A 20,066-nucleotide genomic window follows, 5' to 3' on the forward strand; every position below is an offset into this window, starting at 1 on the left:
TCGCATTCCTGTGAATGAAAGTCCTTCAGTGGCTTGAAAAAGCAGCGATCCACTAGCTGCATTTTGTGGTTGATGTGTGGAGAAATGGTAAGCACGTGAATGTTATGGTCCCTGCAGTAAAGAACGGCGTTCAGACTCAAATGTGACGAGTGATTGTCCAAAATTAACAAGACTGGATTATCTTCTGTTGGCTGTGTATGTTTTTCAAAATGTTGTAGCCATGTGAGATACAAATCTGAGTTGATGTATCCAGCGTCCGAACACACCATTAGTGACCCAGGAGGGGCACCGTTCTTCAAACTCTCCTTCATCCTTTTCCGAGGAAATATTATTCCTAGGGGGATGTAACTCCCCCCAGCTCCCATAAAACATAAACCGTTATCAGCTGACCTCTTTCTACAGATGCTATTTTGCCTATGTGCTTCTTGCCACGTGTTGCAATCACTTTCGGAACTTTGTTAGGAACAGTTGTAATTCCTGACTCATCCATGTTATATATGCGATGAGGTTCAAATTTATATCTCTCCATCAGCGACGAAAGATTATCAGAGAAGATGCTCGTTTGCTGTTTGTTCAACCCATCACACGTCCGAGACTAGTTTTCTGTGGGATCCGAAGGCTAAGATTTCGTCTCTGCAGGAAATCATAAGCCCAGTCCTTTCTGGCCATCTTAGTGTTTTTGTCAAATTTTGTTTTTATGTTATTCCTCTCAGAATAGTCATGAACTAATATTCTGAAATCTTTCAGAGTCATACCATAATAACATTTGTCCAAAGATCTGCAGTGTTCGGCGAGTTCCAGTTCCTGTCCATCATTAAAAGTTCTTCCGAATCTTCCCAGTTTGTTTACCCCAAAACCCTGAAAAAAGTGGATGTGGGAGTATTAATTTTAAGCTTATCCCTTCGTAGGGAAAAGTTTCCAAAATAAAAAATATAGAGATAAAAGTACACTTGCAAGGGCCTCCTACCTCTTTAGGGCAATTTCTGAGGACAGCTTCACTTATTCCAAGCTCCCTCGCTATTTGTCTTTTAGACTTGCCATTTTTCAAACCCTCTTTTGCAGCTTCCAGCATTTCTGGAGCGCATGGTTTCCGTTCGATTTTCCTTTTGTAGACGCTAAAATATATTTAAAAAAAGGATTCTTAGAGGACTACTGTCGATCTATAATATCCGCCTCAACGTTCATAAATATTTCTAGATCTATGAAAAAGCTGATAACTATAACGAATGGGGTAAGATTACGCACTGCGCAGTTTTGCCCCACCTGCAACGCGTAAACTTGCCCCGCACTACGTCACTGCAGATTTTGATTGCACATGGAAACGCTTTTTAGGAATATAGATGTGTTAATATACCACAAGACTGACAATGCACCATAGTACACAATGGAATAACGTTAAAATTGATAATCCCATTATTGCCTAAGTTATAGCTTATTTCCGGAACATGAAATGTTATATGAAAACAACGTAAAACAGTTCTTACCGCATTGCGCAGCCGTAAACACCAGGACAACAATCAAACTACGGCAATAAGGGGTCAGGCACAGAGGCTATTTCGTGCCCTCCAGAGTAGCCAACTGCTGCATTACTAAAACTGAGATACAAGCCTTGCGTAGTCTTACCCGCCGCACAATCTTACCCCACTCTACTCTATGTGTGCTGTGCACCATGCCTCTGTAGCCCGACGTCACGAACTCATACTACTGAGGAATCCCTCAAAACAGAGGTAGTAAGTCCGAATCGTGATAGATCAACAAATCTCCATCATCAGGGTGAGAAGGTATTCGTAGAAGAAAAACATTTCTTGACTAGCAGTCTGTCAACCAAAGGCCTGGCTTATATTTCAATCCTCCCGTGAACTAAGGAAATGGACGATTTACATCTATGTGTAATACTCACCAAGCCAATGTACGGATCAGCGTGTGAGCGTGAAGCGTGGACCACGTTTCTGCCTTTGTGCCGTATCTAGATGTGTAGGCTTCGTGCCGACACGGAGTTTCGCTCTTCTCACCCTTCCCTTTTGCCTAGTCCTGATCATATCCCAACACAACACCAACCCACCTCAGTCATCTAAAAGAAAGGCATTCGTACCCTCGGCCTTTCATGTTGTTTTACGTTTTCATAGCTTTCCCATATCTCTTTTGGAGATTGTTTAGATGTTTACTTCAGTTCACACCACGGCCAAGTCTCTTCTCTATCCATGTCCATCTGAGCTATCTAATACCGTGTTCTTAATGGTCTCCACATTGACAGGGTATCAAAACTGTAACATTTCTTGTCAACTTAAAGTTATTAATAATTCAATCGAGAACTCTTATTTTGTTCAGGAAATGAAGAGAACAAAACCTCCTTGTTTCATTTTTAATTCATTGCAATTATGCCACGGGCCATTAAAATTGCTACATCACGAAGATGACGTGCTACAGACGCGAAATTTAACCGACAGGAAAAAGATGCTGTGATATGCAAATGGTTAGCTTTTCAGAGCATTCACACAAGGTTGGCGCCGGTGACGTCACCTACAACGTGCTGACATGAGGAAAGTTTCCAGCCGATTTGTCATACACAAACAGCAGATGACCGGCGTTGCCTGGTCAAATGTTGTGATGCCTCGGGTAAGGAGGAGAAATGCGTACCATCACGTTTCCGACTTTGATAAAGGTCGGATTGTAGCCTATCGCGATTGCGGTTTACCGTATCGCGACATTGCTGCTCGCGTCGGTCGAGATCCAATGACTATTAGCAGAACATGGAATCGGTGGGTTCAGGAGGGTAATACGGAACGCCGTGCTGGATCCCAACGGCCTCGTATCACTAGCAGTCGAGATGACAGGCATCTTATCCGCATGGCTGTAATGGATCGTGCAACCACGTCTCGATCCCTGAGTCAACAGATGGGGACGTTTGCAAGACAACAACCATCTGCACGAACAGTTAGACGACGTTTGCAGTAGCATGGACTATCAGCTTGGAGACCATGGCTGCGGTTACCCTTGACGTTGCATCACAGACAGGAGCGCCTGCGATGGTATGCTCAACGACGAACCTGCGTGCACAAGTGGCAATACGTCGTTTTTTCGGATGAATCTAGGTTCTGTTTACAGTATCATGATGGTCGTATCCGTGTTTGGCGACATAGTGGTGAACGCACATTGGAAGTGTGTATTCGTCATCGCCATACTGTCGTATCATCCGGCGTGATGGTATGGGGTGTCATTGGTTACACGTCTCGGTCACCTCTTGTTCGCATTGACGGCACTTTGAACAGTGGACGTTACATTTCAGATGTGTTACGACCCGTGGCTCTACCCTTCATTCGATCCCTGCGAAAACCTGCATTTCAGCAGGATAATGCACGACCGCATGTTGCGGGTCCTGGAAGGGCCTTTCTGGATACAGAAAATGTTCGACTGCTGTCCTGACTAGCACATTCGCCAGATCTCTCACCAATTGAAAACGTCTGGTCGATGGTGGTCGAGCAACTGGCTCACCACAATACGCCAGTCACTGCTCTTGATGAACTGTGATATCGTGTTGAAGCTGCATGGGTAGCTGTACCTGTACCCGCCATCAAGCTCTGTTGGACTCAATGCCCAGGCGTATCAAGGCCGTTACTACGGCCAGAGGTGGTTGTTCTGGGTACTGATTTCTCAGGATCTATGCACCCAAATTGCGTGAAAATGTAATCACATATCAGTTCTAGTATAATATATTTGTCCAATGAATACCCGTTTATCATCTGCATTTCTTCTTGGTGTAGAAATTTTAATGGCCGGTAGCGTACAAAGAATTCTCTTGACCATGGGTAAAAATTTCGGTCAATAGTTACATGTCGACTGATATCTCTCTCTTATTTAGCACAGGCACAAAAATTAAGAATAGTATTAATACGAAATGTCCACGAAACGGACTATTGTTTGGAAGACTGTGTTGATATACTTTATTTATAGCGTCAAAGTGGCTTCGCATAAAGCTGTGGTTCAAATGGCTCTGAGCGCTATGGGACTTAACATCTGACGTCATCAGTCCCCTAGAACTTAGAACTACTTAAACCTAACCAACCTAAGGACATCACACACATCCATGCCCGAGGCAGGACTCGAACCTTCGACCGTAGCGGTCACGCGGCCATAAAGCTGTGGCCTTGAACATTTACAAAACGAACAAGAATATTTTCGAAAGTGTTTAAGCGCATGACTACTGTTGTTTTCGAAAGGTTTTACATGAAATAAAGTACATGTCTTCCATTATTCCGAAAACAAACATATAACCTTTTGTTGTACTGTGGCTACATTTCTGTCAAGACTTTCTGCAGTGTCGCAGAAGGAACATCCAGCTCCTTGTAGCCCTAATACACGACCTCGTTCGAACTCAGTGAGATGTTGATAATGGCTTCTTTGTCGCCTTAAAGGAATTCTTGACTAACATCAACTCATCAAATCCAATCTCAAACGTAACTAATACTCACGACCGTTACAGCGTATATTTAAAGCAAACCGATTTGTATCCTCTTAAAGGCGCTACTAGTGCCATTCTTATGCGACCAGTGCGAGATCTGAATAGACACCATCTTTCAGTTGCAGAACCTCGCCTACCAATTTTCGTTTATACTGCACAACTCCTTGCTGGTGTTGTGACTGTTTTTCTGTCCGTGTGTTTTCTCTGAATGCTTAGCTGAGTGGTAACGTGCTTGGCTAACATGCAGCGGGCCCGGGTTCGATTCCCGGCTGGGTTGGAGATATTCTCCACCTGTGGACTAGGTGTTGTGTTGTCCTCACCATCATCTCATCATCACCGACGCGCAAGTCACCCAATGTGGCGTCACCTGAAATAAAACTTGCGCCTGGCGGCCGAACTTCCCCGGACGGGGCCTCCTAGCCAACCAATGACATACCATCATTTCATTTCTTTTCTCCGAAATTGCTAGTGACTGTAATAAATAAATTCGGGTGTTTTATTAAAATGATCGGTATCCGTCCTATTTGCTTCCTGCAAGAAACTATGTTCCTTTCCTGCTATATCTTTACGAGAACGTGCAATAGTTAACTCATAATTTATTGCTTACTGCGTAGGGGGAGTCTCTTGGCGAAGTTTTATCCTTGTTGGCCGCAGATAAACTTTGTAAACATTTACACAGTCATGACGACGGAGCAACAGGAACTGGTTCATCTTCAGCTCAATACGTATTTTCTTATCAACCCATTGAGTATTAAACACAAATTTATATTACATGCTAGAAGCTATATCGTCGTTTCTCTCATCATTATCTAGACTTCTGATCGATATTACTTGGAAAAGAGGAGGGCAGTTACCATGTGATGATCCGTGGATGTCGAGGTACCGGTAATCGACGAAAGAGCCCTAAGGCCCACAAGGCTTGGCTAGAACTTCAGCCGTGGCCTTCATGAAGGAACCTTCCAAGCATTCATCTTAATTGTTAAGGAGGACTTACGGGAAGAAACATAACGGCAATGGTCGGGTGGAAATTCCAGATTTAGGTTTTCCGTGATTTTCCTAAATCGCCCAGGCGAATGCCGGGATAGTTGTTTTGAAAAGTCACGGCCGATTACCTTCCCCCTCCGTGACATAAACCGAGCTTGTGCTCCGTCTCCAGTGACCGCGATATCGACGCGACGTTAAACTCAATCTCTCATCCTTCCTTCGGATGAAAATTTTAACTCCTCTCCTACTAAAAACAAGTCAAATATTGAACCGCCGCATTATTTCGTTCGATAAACCTACTTCAGTAACTTCCTTAAAATGACAACTTCTTCAATACGTTAGCTTCTAATCTGACTGGGACGTATTCCATCCCATATGTGATGTAAAAATTTAAAAAAATATTTTCTCTGAAGCTCTAACATCGAACCTCCAGTTATTGCGTTTCGACTACTCTTTTGTTTGATCTGACACTTTCTCGTATCACAGATTTATCACGACATTGTAACCTTGAGTAGGATGGCTATGTTCCGTATACAATTTGTTGCGCTAGAGCTTTTGTGCGTTAATTTCATTTTCGTATATTATTTCACAAACTAACCCCCTAGTTCAGGCAATAATCAATTTTCAGACGATTACAGTGTTAATGGATCGCCTTCACTGATTATAATATCGCACCCCTACAAGAACAGTGACATAACTCAAAAACGCAACTCTTGAGAAAAATAGACTTGAAGAATTCTATGAAATTTATACTGAAATAGTATATGCTTTCTTTAAATTTCAAGTAAGTGTTTTTTAGCGTGAGTTCCATTATATTCTACACAACAGTCACTGCTCTTGCTTTCCTAAAAACGTTTTTGTTATGACCTGTAATGTTACACCACTGCCACTTTTCCACCCATAGATACTTACCGTAATATAATACGACATTCGAACGTCGTTCAGAATTAGTACCTAAGTTAGTATAAAAAATGTAATACAAGTTGAAATTGGTTCATGAGAAAAAAATAAAATACAAAATTATAGTTTACGATAATTAATACAATATAATAAGGGGCATCAATTAGATACAATTTCAATAACACAGTTTACGAACATATAAGATCATAAATGGGCTTATGTAATGTGGGAATTATTTTCGCCGAGAAATGGAGTTCAGTATGAACTTTCTTTATGGCAGAAATTGCCATTTCTTTCTTGTAAGCTGCAACGAACAAAATTTCGTAAAATGTACAACAACTGCACTCGTCGAAACAGTGTCTGTTTCTTCAGACATGCATGCATGTCTGAAGGAAATAGTAATGTATGATACAGACACTGTACAGACACAGACTTTATAATAATCAGTGATATTAAACACGACTTTCAACTTGCCGCTCTTTTTGAATGACCCATGCACATCTGCCAGTAGCACACCTCTAGCGACACTGTCCTTGCCATGGAGAATCATCGTGATCGTGTAGCCTACAACAAACCTGACACAACTGCCCCGAAGTGGACAAATTGCGACATGCAGATGTGACATTTTTCGTGCACGGTGGTGCAAGTCACATTTATTTTTCAGTGACAAACTAAAAACTGCCGATTTTTTACTTATTTGTGTCACTTTTCTTGTCGGGTTGCGATATGAACTCCACCTGAAGAAGTGTCTTATAGCTAGAAACCAGACATTGAAAATAAAGTACATGACTGATGCCCCATCAAAAAACATGGGAAAAATAATTTTCCGAAATATTTGCTTGTGCTCCTTGCCACTGAATGTGGGGTAAAATGCAATATGAACGAAAAACACAGTAATTACATACAATAAGTAAATATAAACAACATATTTGTTAGAACGTGTTGCATCTTCATACCAAAAACAGCTATACTTCACACTAGGTGGATATTACATATTTGCCATATTTGTATCCCAGTCAACATAAAAAGGCATTTTTTTAAAATTTGTCATCAATAGGATATTACTTCCACTGCCAGATACCGAGCACAAAACAGAACTTGAGATTATCAGCCATATTGGAAGACCGAACAACTATTCTGAAGATTATGTTTATAACACTTACCATAAAATAGCAAAGACAAGAGAACAGAAAGGAACAAATATTTAGACTAATAAAGATAATGACACTAATAAGAAGTTCACAAAGTTGCCCTTTTATGGCAGTATGAGTGCAAGGATAGCACCTCTTTTGAAAAACAACAAAATGTTGTCGTTTCTTCTTCAGTTGGAAGTAAACTTGACTATTCGTTAGCTAATAATATACATAAACTAATTTTCTCCGTGAATCATGAGTACACAACTTATAATGCTCAGAGTGCAATACCTGTAACGTGAGGCAAACTGGGAGAAATTTGAGATTAGATTTCGTGAGCATGTGGCACTATAGAGGATGGATATAGCTGAAAAACCCAATTTTGCTGCCCATCTTGTTCATACTGGCATTGTGCTAATGATCTGACCTTCTAACTCATGCTGCTGCATAGTGGGGATAAGAGCAGATTTTTGGATCTCCTTGAGGAAATGGAGATACTTAGAAATCAGAGATGCCATCTTATTCAATGAGCAGGTGGCTATGAGAAGCGCCCAATTTTGAGAGCTTTTCGAAAGTCACCTAACTAAAAAAAATAACGGATTTTCAGAGGCCCAAAAAAGAAACACATCTCGCATACGGCTCTATTAGTGCTGTGCGATGGCAAATTGAGAACAAAATTCACACCTCACAAATCAAACCATTTTTCCAGTAGCCACCGACAGTGCATATGTATTATTGTTGACAGCAAACCAAGGCATATTTGGTTCTATAACAAACAGTCATGAGTATTTACAAGCCAAGTTGTACGTTGCACTTCCTTGGTTCATACTTGACAACCGTATAAGTTATTTTTCGCAATGTAGGTTAAGCTGGAAGAGACAATTTTGTATTCGGCGTGCGATATGTATTAGTAATATATACCTTGTTTTTTTAATATTTGTATTCATTTTAGTTTTTATTCAAAACATATGTTAATAGTATTTCATTTTGCGCCACGTGTATGTGGATTCTTCCTTCTGGTTTTAACGTAATTGCTGGATGTATTTTAGTATTTAAGGATTGTAATTTTATGTATGGATATTACACTTTATTTTTTAAATTTTTTTAAAGTGTAGAATACAAATGACTGTAATAAAGATGACGCTAGGTACTACAGACGTCACATAAAGAGGCATGCGACATGGAAATGTAAGCAACAACCTCAGTTTAACTGTTCGTTATCTGTAATTTCAAGTGGTACCCTCTGCGATTTTATTTACGATGAGTCGTCATAACTTTGATATAATGGGTATGTAAATTTACAGTTTACAAGCTGAAGTACTTGTGATCTTGTTTTAATTTAGTGCTTGATCCTCATTGTGTTCTTTTGTTCGTGTAGCACTGAAGATAGCTGCACGGGAGCTGAAATCTATCTGCAATAAACAGATTCAAAATTTTCGATCGGTGCTACACTTCCTCCTATCTTGGAAATACGCAAATATGTTTTCATCCCCCGTAACTGAGCAGTCAGCGCGTTTAATTGCCAAGTGGAGGACACGGGTTCACTGCCCGGTACTGCCAGAGATTTTTCCTTTGTGGGAGGACTGGAACTGGCTGCTGAGGAGCTACTTGAGTGAGAAGTAGCGGATCCAAGGTCTGGAAACCCGACAACGGCCGGCGGAGTGGTGTGCTGACCTCATGCGCCTCCACACCGGATCCGACTGACGCCATTTGGCAGAGGATGACACGACGGTCAGCGAGCAGATATATGGGCCCGATCGTGGAGTTTAGCTTTTCCTTTATTCAGAGAAATGTTAATGTGAGTGTCAAGCTGGCACGTAGCCAGTGGGACAACGCTACAAGACGTCCCGACTGTCTTCCTCTTCTGAGCGCGCCTCGACAGAATGATACAGTCCGATTGACAGACCTTATAGAAGCTCACCTTGTGCACAATCTGGTTGTTGCTTCCGTCGCCTAATTTTTCCCTCTTCGGCTACGTAGCCAGTTCATCGGTATCAGTCTCGAACCACTCTATAGGCTGAAAATAACGAAAAATAAACGGGTTTTTGGGCTACACGAGTATTCGTGATGTAGTCAAATCTCGAGTATTGCTTGAACAATGTATGATAGAATATATCGTTTTTAACACGTTAATTCATATTACAAAGTTCTTCGCAATACTGCTTTTGAAACACATGATGAGAAGAATTCAGAGGAGCAATGGATTACAAAGCATGGTACTTGAAATTATTTTCGACATACGAACTTTGTAGTATATACACTGCTCGGAAAAAAAATGAAGCTCCCAGAAGATACGGTCCGATATTAATGCAACTTCGTACACATACACTCTATGAAACGTCCCCTTTGAACAATTATACAAGACTGTCCTCAAACTGACACAATATTTTTAGCGCAACGCAATCTGACTTTCAATAATCCCTACAAAAGAATGGCCCTGACTAACATTAACCTGTACCTTTCACAAATCACTTACCTCACAAAAATCTTCGTTACTCGAATTACTGCAATACAGCGAGCGCCACTACTGCCAGCTAAATAAAAGATTCAAACTACGGGAGGCACTAACTACTGATAGGCATCGTTAGGAAATGAAAAATTTTAATAGATAACAAACAATGTATTTACCTTAATAGTGTTGAAAAATCATAATATACATAGCAGTTAATGACATCTAGTCTTACAAATTTCAAAACTCCGCCATTTCTCTCCCCACATCCACCACTGCTGGCGGCTCACCTCCAACTGCACAACGCTACGCGCTGTTAACAGCCGACAGCCCAACACTACAATAGCGAATATTACAACAATGCCACCCAGCCACAGACTGCAAACACCACAGCCAGTGATTTTCATACAGAGCGCTACGTGGCGTTACCAATATAAAAACCTAAACAGCGTACTTACAACTCCATCACCGGGTATGTAAATGATTAGAGCTGTAATTCTTTGTTACAGGCAGAAAGGCCGTCCCAGTCAGTTTGTTGTGCTTGTGTCTAGTGTTGTTACCAGGCCTGGTAGGGTTTAGTATATAAGGAGCGTGAACGGCTTCAGACGTTGAGTGAAGGGCAAGGAGATGCCGCGTACTCGTGTGAGACAGCGTTGTCAGTAGCTGACAGAGTTTGAAAAGTCACGGGATTATACAAATGATAGAACGTCATTTGCAACGCAGAGATACTCACACAGTACCTATATCGGAACTGGTCCCTGATGTTCTTGATAATGGCACTGGGACGGACGAGCTCGTCCCATACGTGTCGTTTCGGGGACAGATCTGGGGATCTTGCTGACCAAGGGAGTACTTCAACATCACGCAGATAGTTCACACAAACACGTATCGTGTGTGAACGAGCATTGTCCTGTTGTAAAATGTCACCACGATACTGTAGGGTCAGAGACAACAGCTGAGGACGCAGAATCTGTGGCGCAGTGTTGTGTCGTCAGAGTTCCCTCAGTCACTACCAGCCGTGACCTGAAGTCATACTCAATGTCTCCCCAAACCATGGTGCGTGCAGTAACACTCGTGCGCCTCTCCAAAATACTGGAAGACTGGCACCTCTCCTCAGGTCGCCGTATACTCGCCGACGACGGTCACCCATAGTACTGCTGAACCGCAGTCCATTGCCGAACACAATGTGACGTTCATCAGCAGATCACGCTTCCCGGTCACTCCACGGTGATGGCCGTGGGTCTCGATTTGGCCGGCTCGTCGAATCGTGCAGTGTCCAGATTTGTGGGAGATTTGTGGAACTGGCCCTACGTTCGACTACATGGGAACGTCACCGAGCATCTAGTTGACCGAAACGTGCAATATCCAGATTTGTGAGATTTAAGAATGTGACTGTGGTCCTGTGTTCGGCTACATGGGAGCGTGACGACCGGCATACTCGTCATAAAGGTGCCAGACGACCACGTCTGGCCACCCCAATGGAGGATCACCGTATAGCGCAGCGAGCATATTCTAACCCCTTCGTATCTGCGCCTGCATTCTGAGAACAAGAAACGGAATCCTTGGAACATTCAGTGTTATCCTGCACCATTGCTCGACTGTCAGCAGCCGGATCAGGGAATTATCGTCTCATGTCATTGACACCACTACACAAACGGCTGCGTTTGGAGTGGTGGTGTGACCGGGAAGCATGGGCTGCTGACGAAAGCGTCACATTGTGTTCAGCAATGGATTGCGGTTCAGCACTAACCCAGATGACTGTCGTAGGCGAGTATGCGGCGACCTACTGGGAGGTGCCATTCTTCCAGCATTTTGGAGAGGCACGGGAGTGTTACCTCTGGCACCATGGTTTGGGGAGACATTGAGTATGACTTCATGTCACGGCTGGTAGCTACTGAGGGAACTCTGTCATCACAACGATACGCCACAGACATCCTGCGTCCTCAGGTGTTATCTCTCATCCGACAGTATCGAGGTGCCATTTTCTAACAGGACACTGCTCGTGCACGCACGGTACGTGTCTCTATGAATTGTCTGCGTGATGTCGAAGTACTCCCTTGGCCAGCAAGATCCCCAGATCTGTTCCCGATAGAACATGTGTGTGATGAGCTCGTCTGTCCCAGTGCCAGCATCAAGAATATCAAGGACCAGTTCCGGTATAGATATTGTGTGAGTATCTCTGCGTTACGCATGACGTTCTCACATTTGTATAATCCTGTGACTGAAAATGGATAGGCTCTCGCATAAAAATACTGTTTACTAAACAGTATAATAATGTTTCTACAGGTTTCCAATTCACAGAATTTATTTTCGCAGTAAATAAATCTTTTCTGTAGCGTGAAATATGTTTGGATCAAGAAAAGCATATAACTGAGTTGTTGACGCATGGAAGGCAAATTCTGTTACTCATATAAATCAACCAGTTTTTTTTTAGAACAAAAACCTGGAAACACCGTGAGAAATGCATGCTTCAACATAAATGCGGATGGTAGCCAAGTCTGCAGTTTGCGCTAGTGTATTTGACTACGCACGATACCTGTGCAATGTTCTCTATACGTTGAAAGTCTCAGTCGTAGTCAGAACAATGTTCGGCGTAGTTGGGGTTGCATTGTGTCGGATCTGAATAAATGAAAGAGTGAACAAATTGTTGGGTCTCGTATGGTGGGTGCTTCCATAACAAAGGGAGCCGAGGTGTTTGGCGTTTCAAGAGGTACAGTATGGAAGATTATACTGCGTACGGAAAAGACGTAGAAGCAGCATTCGCTAGATCACAACGGTGACGAAAGGGGGGAGGAGGAGGTTGGGAGATCGTGACGGACGATCATTGAAAACGATTGTGACGGAAAATAAAAGGACGAGACCTGCAGAAGTCACTGCAGAACTGAATGTCACACCCACCAACCCTGTGAGCGGCGAACCAAGCCGAGGTGACCTCCATAACTGGGAATTTCAGGGCAAGCTGGAATTCCAAAAACTATTCATCTGTAATGTAAATTCCCAATATGAAAACGAGGTGCCGAAGCCTTAAAATCTTGACTACGGAGCAATGGAAGAAACTCATTTGGGCGCATGAGCCTTGTTTCACACCAACTTCTGACCGAGTTTATGTCCCAAGAGAGAAACGTGGCGGGAGTTTGGTGATGATTTGGACAGCCGTATCGTGGTATTTCATGGGCCACTTGGCTACTCCCCAAAGTCGCATTACTACCAAGGACTACGTAACCTCTTTGGCTGATCAGATCCATCCCATAGTACTATGTTTGTTCCCCAAAAGCAATGATGTGTTCCAAGTCGACAGGGACGCTCTTTACGCAGCTTTCATCGTCCGGGAATGGTTGTGTGAGCACGAGGATAAGTTGGCGCATCTCCCCTAACCACCACAGACACTAGGCCTCCAACATTACTGAACCTTTGTGGCCTACTTCGGAGAGAAGGGTACAATGAACGCTATCCACCTCTAACATCGTTACCTAAACTTGTCCCTATTTTGCGGGAAGAATGATATGAGAGGCCCTTGAAAACGATACAGTGCCAGCATTCGCTCTGAGACGACAGGAAACTGTTCTGAGTGCCAGTGGCTTTCTTACATCATATTAGGCATGTTAATGTGTTGTGTCAACACCTGCGCTGTGTGTGTGTGTGTGTGTGTGTGTGTGTGTGTGTGTGTGTCTCTCTCTCTCTCTCTCTCTGTGTGTGTGTGTGTGTGTGTGTGTGTGTGTGTGTGTGTGTGTGTGTGTGTGTGTGTGCTTCACGCATTCGTGATGTATTCAGCTCAAGGACTGTAGGTGGAAAAGAGGTTATGACACGCGGTGATTGAGGTAGCAAATTTCTTCCTTTGTCTGATAGTGGATGGTACAGTAAAGAACAGACATGTTTTGATATTAATTATTTGTTGTCATCCATTAACAAGTGGTTAGCTGTATGCGCAGAGTAGACATATTTATAGCAGCAGATGAAAAAGAGATAAAATCTGAAGCACTATGGTATAGTTGACCTATCGCGTGCCGCAAACTACGCTATTGTCTGAGAAAATATTTATTCTTCAAGATACAGTTGTATATCTTAGTATCATTTGGCAAGCTTCAGCTACAACGGTTGACAGTGAGACTGGTTCGACAAAGCTATATCGCTATACCGAGCCCCGCAAACAAGAGCTGAAGGTGCGAAGCCCCTAGAGAAGTAGCGTTACCTGCGTGGAGATTAGGGACATGCCGCAAGAGCTTTGTTCACACCTTAATGGGACGGTGTCCAATCTCAACGCGCTGGGCGTTTCCTAAGGCATCGTCAAAACATTATATCTCTCTTTTGATGCGACAAGCCAGGCGGGCCCTACAAACTCCAGCAGCCCAGCAACGGGATGTGCACCGCCGAGGCCTGCGTGAAAGTTCCCGTAGGCTGCGGCACCGCACATGTCGCACACGGATGTTGTGGCGAGCTAGCGCTGTTTGTTAACTCTACCGCATTCCAATAACGTGCTGTTTAGTTCAGTGCTGTTTACTTTTTGTGTGTGTTTTCTCGCAGCAGATGACATAAGATATATTTTCGTGTGTCTTACCAAGTTGATGATTCCATTTCAGTGTTCAAGACTGTCCTGATTAGCAGAGTCTCGGTCCACGTAACACCATCGCCTGTATCACCACAAGATCTTAGTCTTGGAAAAGTTGTATGTTAAAATGGAATCAGCAGTTAGATAGGGCACCTGAAAATGTTCCATAGTAGCATTTCTTTTGCTTTTATCGACTTTTGAACCATTTAAATAGCTACTCGTGACTTCAGAACTTCTCTGGTGTGAGCATTCTCTTATTGTAATACAGCTACACTCCGCAAACCACCATACGGTGTCTGAACAGGATACTGGTGGTAACCCTATCATTCCTCCCTTCCACGTTCCATTCGCGTATCTGATTTTCTACTCGTGGTCATTTCCCGAGAGATACGGGGTGAGTAAGTAGAAATGGTACATTCTTTGAGGGGTGGTAGTATTAATGATTCTGAACAAAATACTTCAGATGGACATACGCCCTCCAGCAGAAACGTGTCTCACTACAAAATTAAACTACATTAAATTCCTAGAAGAAACGTCCTGTTTATTTTTTCTCTAGGACGTATAGTTTGCACGAAGAGAGCGTTCGAATGCTGAAATCTCGCTCGACGCGCAACGCGTTGTAGCTTAGATAGTGTTTATAGGCCAGTTTAAGGCAAGTATCCGACCTGATAGTGTATAAGCATTCACTATCAAATTGTTCGTCACAACTTTCTTTACATTATTGTGATACTTTGTAAATAATGACAGTGTTTGAATACAGAAAACAAATAACAACGGACATTAAAAGTGTTCTTTCTCGTAAATCATTCGAATTAAGACATATATCCACCTGAAGAGTTTTGTTCAGAATCACTAATAGTATCTCCCCTCAAAGCAAGTACCATTCCTCCTGAGTCACCCTGTATGTAGGAGGAAGCAATTACGTTGCCCGACTCTTCTTTGAGCGTACGTTCTCGGAATTTAAGCAGCACACCTCTCCTTGGTGCCCAACGTTTCTTTGCGCCTTCTGCGTCTAGAGTTTGTTAAATATCTCCCTAACTTTCTCACACTTACTAAATTAACCCATGCATCTTCTCCGTCTCTTCTATTAATCCTCTCTAGTACACATCTCAGACTGATGAGCAACACTTAAATAATCGGTTGAACAAGTGTCTCGTAAGTCATTTCTTTCGTTCCTTGAGATTCCCCCCAAAAATCTCAACCTGACATCTGCTTTTCCTACAATTAGTGCTATATGGCCACGCAACTTTTGATCGCACCGGACTATTATACCTAGATGTTTTACGTTTGTTACTGATTTCTGTGATTCATCATCATTAGTGAAATAGAACAGCAATGGATCTCTTCACCTGTTTATGCGCACTACGCTACATTTAGTTAGATTCAGGGTCAACTTCTAATCCCTGCAACAATCATCGATCTTCTGTAGGTCTTCCTCCACTTCGCCACAGTCGTCTGCTGTTGCAGCATTCCCATAGGCAACAGTAGACCTATCGTCTTCGAAGGCAATCAAGGAGCTTCCGACGCTATTCAGAGTTAGCTTTTATACAGCGCGAGTCATAAGAAAAGATACGAGCGTCGAGGGGTGATTATATTAGTGATTCTAAACAAGAAACATCATACGAACATAAGCCCTATTCCGAATGGTTTCCAAGATAGAACACATTTAATGTACATTGTCATTTATTTTCTATATTACGCAAACACTATGATTGTTTACACCGTATAACAGTACTGTACATTAAGTTGAGATGATCAATTTCATGCCGGACACTTGTCGTCTGTCAAGTCGGGAAACTACCTGGAATTGGCATACGAAACCTACCTAGGATACAACGCATGCGCGTCGCGAGAGATTTTCAATATTCTCGTGCTCTCTTCGCGTAAACTGGAAGTACTAGAAAAAAATGAATAGGACGTTTTTGCAGTAAGTTTCGCTTAATTTTGTACTGCGACACGTTTTTGCTGAAGGTTACAGTTTTCGAGTTATGCACGTAAAACGTACAAAAGTGATAATAATGTGCTCTATCTCGGAAAACGTTCGGAATAGGGTATACGCCCACATGAAATTTTGCGTTCAGTCACTAATACTATCTACCCTCCAAGCCTATACCTTTCCTCCTGAGTCGCTCTGTGTATCGAAAACTCTACTGGGGTAGCCATATATCGATTCCGTCCCGTTAAGAGCAACACATTGAGTCTGAACCTAGTCACAAATTTGGCGGCCGATACTCGGTAAGCTCAAAGTTTATTCGCTGAACGACTGCACAAAGCTGAATAGAATGGTTTCCCTAGCTCACAGAGAACAGTATCACACTGTCTCTGTACGTCCATCTTTTAACAGATGGTTGCGGGACTCGACTGTTCGATACAAGATGTCAAAGTAAACACGTTTCAGCCGTCTAATTTCCAAACTCGTTTTATTTGGCTACCAGTGCCAGCCTTTTACTACGCCATCTTCAGGCCCCCGACTGACGTGTAGGAATATTCTGCCTCGGTTCTGATCAAAACAGGGGCCAGCAATACCGGTATTAGTAGATTTTTGCTATAGCAGAAATCTAATAATACCAATGAAGCAAAAATCTAACACAAGTATTGCTGGCCCCTGTTTTGATCAGAACCGAGGTAGAATCTTCCTGCACGTCGGTCAGGGGCCTGAAGATGGCGTAGTAAAACGCTGAAACTGGCAGCCAAATAAAACAAGTTTGGAAACTAGACGGCTGAAACGTGTTTGCTTTGACATCCTGTATCGCTTTGGGCGACGTTGCGTACGGCGGTCGGGCTCTTTCATGTGTTCAGTGTTTTTCCTCTTTGGTTTGTTGCTCCGGGAACAATTTAAATGTGTGTAACTTGTATCGGAATCTGGTTCTGTGAGATATATTTTATTGTCCGATTTTCTTTATTCCAAGGTGGTCTTGGTGTTTACAAGACATTTATCGAACCATTTTCCTTTTCTGTTGATAATCTTAAAGCGACTAAAGATTGTTTTAGAGATCGTAATACAACAGATTTTTTGAGATGTAACTTAAGAATTTAATACTTCATTTCCGTATTTCGTTTATTGTCCTCCCATGCATATGATAGCTCTTGTTTACTTCTCTGGTATCAAGTATCTTCGCTTCTTCTGTCTGAGAACTTTTTCAAGGATTTTTGTTTTTTACCACTTGCTGGGCTCACGCTTCTAATCGTTAATCTTGCGCATTCTGAAGTGCACAAGCAATCTGCCTGAATTATTATCTGATAGTGTCTTATATTTGTTTTAAAAGAGATCGAACTTTTGCTATCCGTTCGCCGTTAGGTGTAATGCAAGCTAATGTAAATCCAACTGTCCTGTCCCTGTCACAATTACAGCTTCATCGAATCGGGGTAGACTACGTGTTTCGAACTATGTGTTTCTACTATTTCATTTTCATTTCTGAAGCTCTTATTTTATTGTGTTTGTGTGTTTTGGAGCTTGCATGATGCAAGTCATGAAATGTGTCTTCTCCGCGATACTTGCTTACTACCTTTTCTCTCTTTCTCTCCCTCTCTTCCTTTTCCAAAGTGTTGCGTGGCTGCACATTCAATGTCGTATGACATCAGCAAGAAGTGTTCAGCAGTTTGATAGTAATTTAATGCAGTCTGTTCTCACTCATCGAAGGAGCGTCACTGCTTGGAAAGCCGGAGTTCGTGGGTTCGGGTTCTGCCTCTAGCACGTGTGCTCACTGTAAAATGTTCATTTACTGTGCGTGTTCATATAGAGAGCGCTCTGAGAAATTTAGTTAGTTTCAGGGTACAGCTGAGTCTTCGACATACCCCTGTGGGTGTCAGGATTAAACGACTGGCCGATAATCAGATCGCTCCCCAGGAACTCACCCAACTTTTAGGTCACAGGTGACCGAAGCAAATATGAGACATGGTACTGACCCCATAAAAGATAACAAACAGGGTGTTCGTCTAACTATGAAGTGAAATAGTGGTCCACATTGATCCTTGTTTATTACAAAAGTTCCCTGCTGATATACATGAATAGCAAATTATTAAAGGTTCTGTTAGATCACTTGTAATGCAGAGAGTAAGAAAATGAACCATTTTTGACATGGGACGGTACTAATCTATCACTTGAATATCCTGACAGAGATCGGATGGGTTAGATGAATGAGACAAAACCGTAATCTAGAAGTGAATCATGGGGAGATAAATCTTTGGTGGCCACACAGAAGTTGTCCAAATATCCCTAGAAGAATGAGAAACTACACATGCAACTAACATTGCAGGTTGAGTGATGAGTGAGTCTACAATCGCCCGAGAAAAATATTGTGTTTTTGAAATGTGGCTAATCCAAACAGTGCACCTAAAAACTCACGGTATCTTGCATCCAGCCCGGATCTCTCTCGCTATTCAGCACTCAGTAGCATGGAGCGTAGCGAGCGCTTCATCTGCCCCAGACTTCAACCCATCAGCTGTGTATCAAGTCTCCGGACGAACTCTTCTCCATTGCGTTCCAAACTGATGTGTATTCTCCCCCGCCCCCCTCCCCCCACTCCAATAAAATCACGTCCCAAAGAGCCTTATCTATTGACACAGAGTTCCATCTCTGCTCTACTGGTTCGTGCAATTCTCATGCGCCAATGAAAAAAGCTTTGCAAAAATGCTAGGCAACGATATTTTTGTTAGTAAAACTGTCTCCCCTCCATGCAAAAGTTTTACGACATGAACCAATCATTACACACCCAAGCACACAGTTCTTAAACAGTTCTGAGCTACTCTCCCACTCCTCAGCTAAATTGTTACTTCAGCCAATACTCTCGCCTCCACGTCCACACTCTTCAGAAATTTGCGTTTGGCTTCTCCTATTCTACTGCATTTTTAGATTAGAGAATGAGGAGCCCTCCTGCAACTTTATAGGCCAGAGGTTATTCACCCTGCATAAAGTGGCCATAGAAATTTGGCGAATCGCTTTACCAAGAAAAAAGAATTCCTGCTCACAACGTGACCTGGACGCTTGTCACGGAACGCCAAGGTCTTTGTCCGTCATTGGTTGCCATGTCACAGTGTTGCTGGAAGGCGATTTTTCGGCAAAAAACAAGGTTCCTTTGATGTGTGTTTTGTGTGGACGCTTGCTTGTAAAAGCTGAGACACTCTGCTAGTGCAGGTACTCGCCATGCTACGTTAAGGGTATCTGTTAAAGTAGCCTTGGATCTCATATCGTGTCGAGTGCATTATGCGGCAAACTGCAGGGACGCGACAATGGCTTTCTCGCTGTCCAGTGCTCTGGGCAATCGACTTGCCTCGTGCTTCCCTCTGAAAAGGTAGGCCATAGTCCCCGTGGGGGTCGGTACGAACATTTAGTCACCGATCTGGTCCACTGAGTCCAGTCTGCCTCATCAGGCACCCAACTAAAGTACAGAGAAAATTATGTGCATTAACAGCCACCAGCGAAGAGAAGGAATTCATATAGAAGTAGACGGCATACTCCTGGCAGTCTCTAACGTTTTTAATTACAAGTGTTAACTATTTTGTTAATTTATAATGAATAAAGTTCAGATATTAATGATTTTAAATCAATTGCTGTTATTAATTGTCTGTCTGGCAATAGACGACGGCTATCATCAG

This window comes from Schistocerca piceifrons, chromosome 2 (assembly GCF_021461385.2).
Source record: "Schistocerca piceifrons isolate TAMUIC-IGC-003096 chromosome 2, iqSchPice1.1, whole genome shotgun sequence".
In the NCBI taxonomy this organism is placed as follows: Eukaryota; Metazoa; Arthropoda; class Insecta; order Orthoptera; family Acrididae; genus Schistocerca; species Schistocerca piceifrons.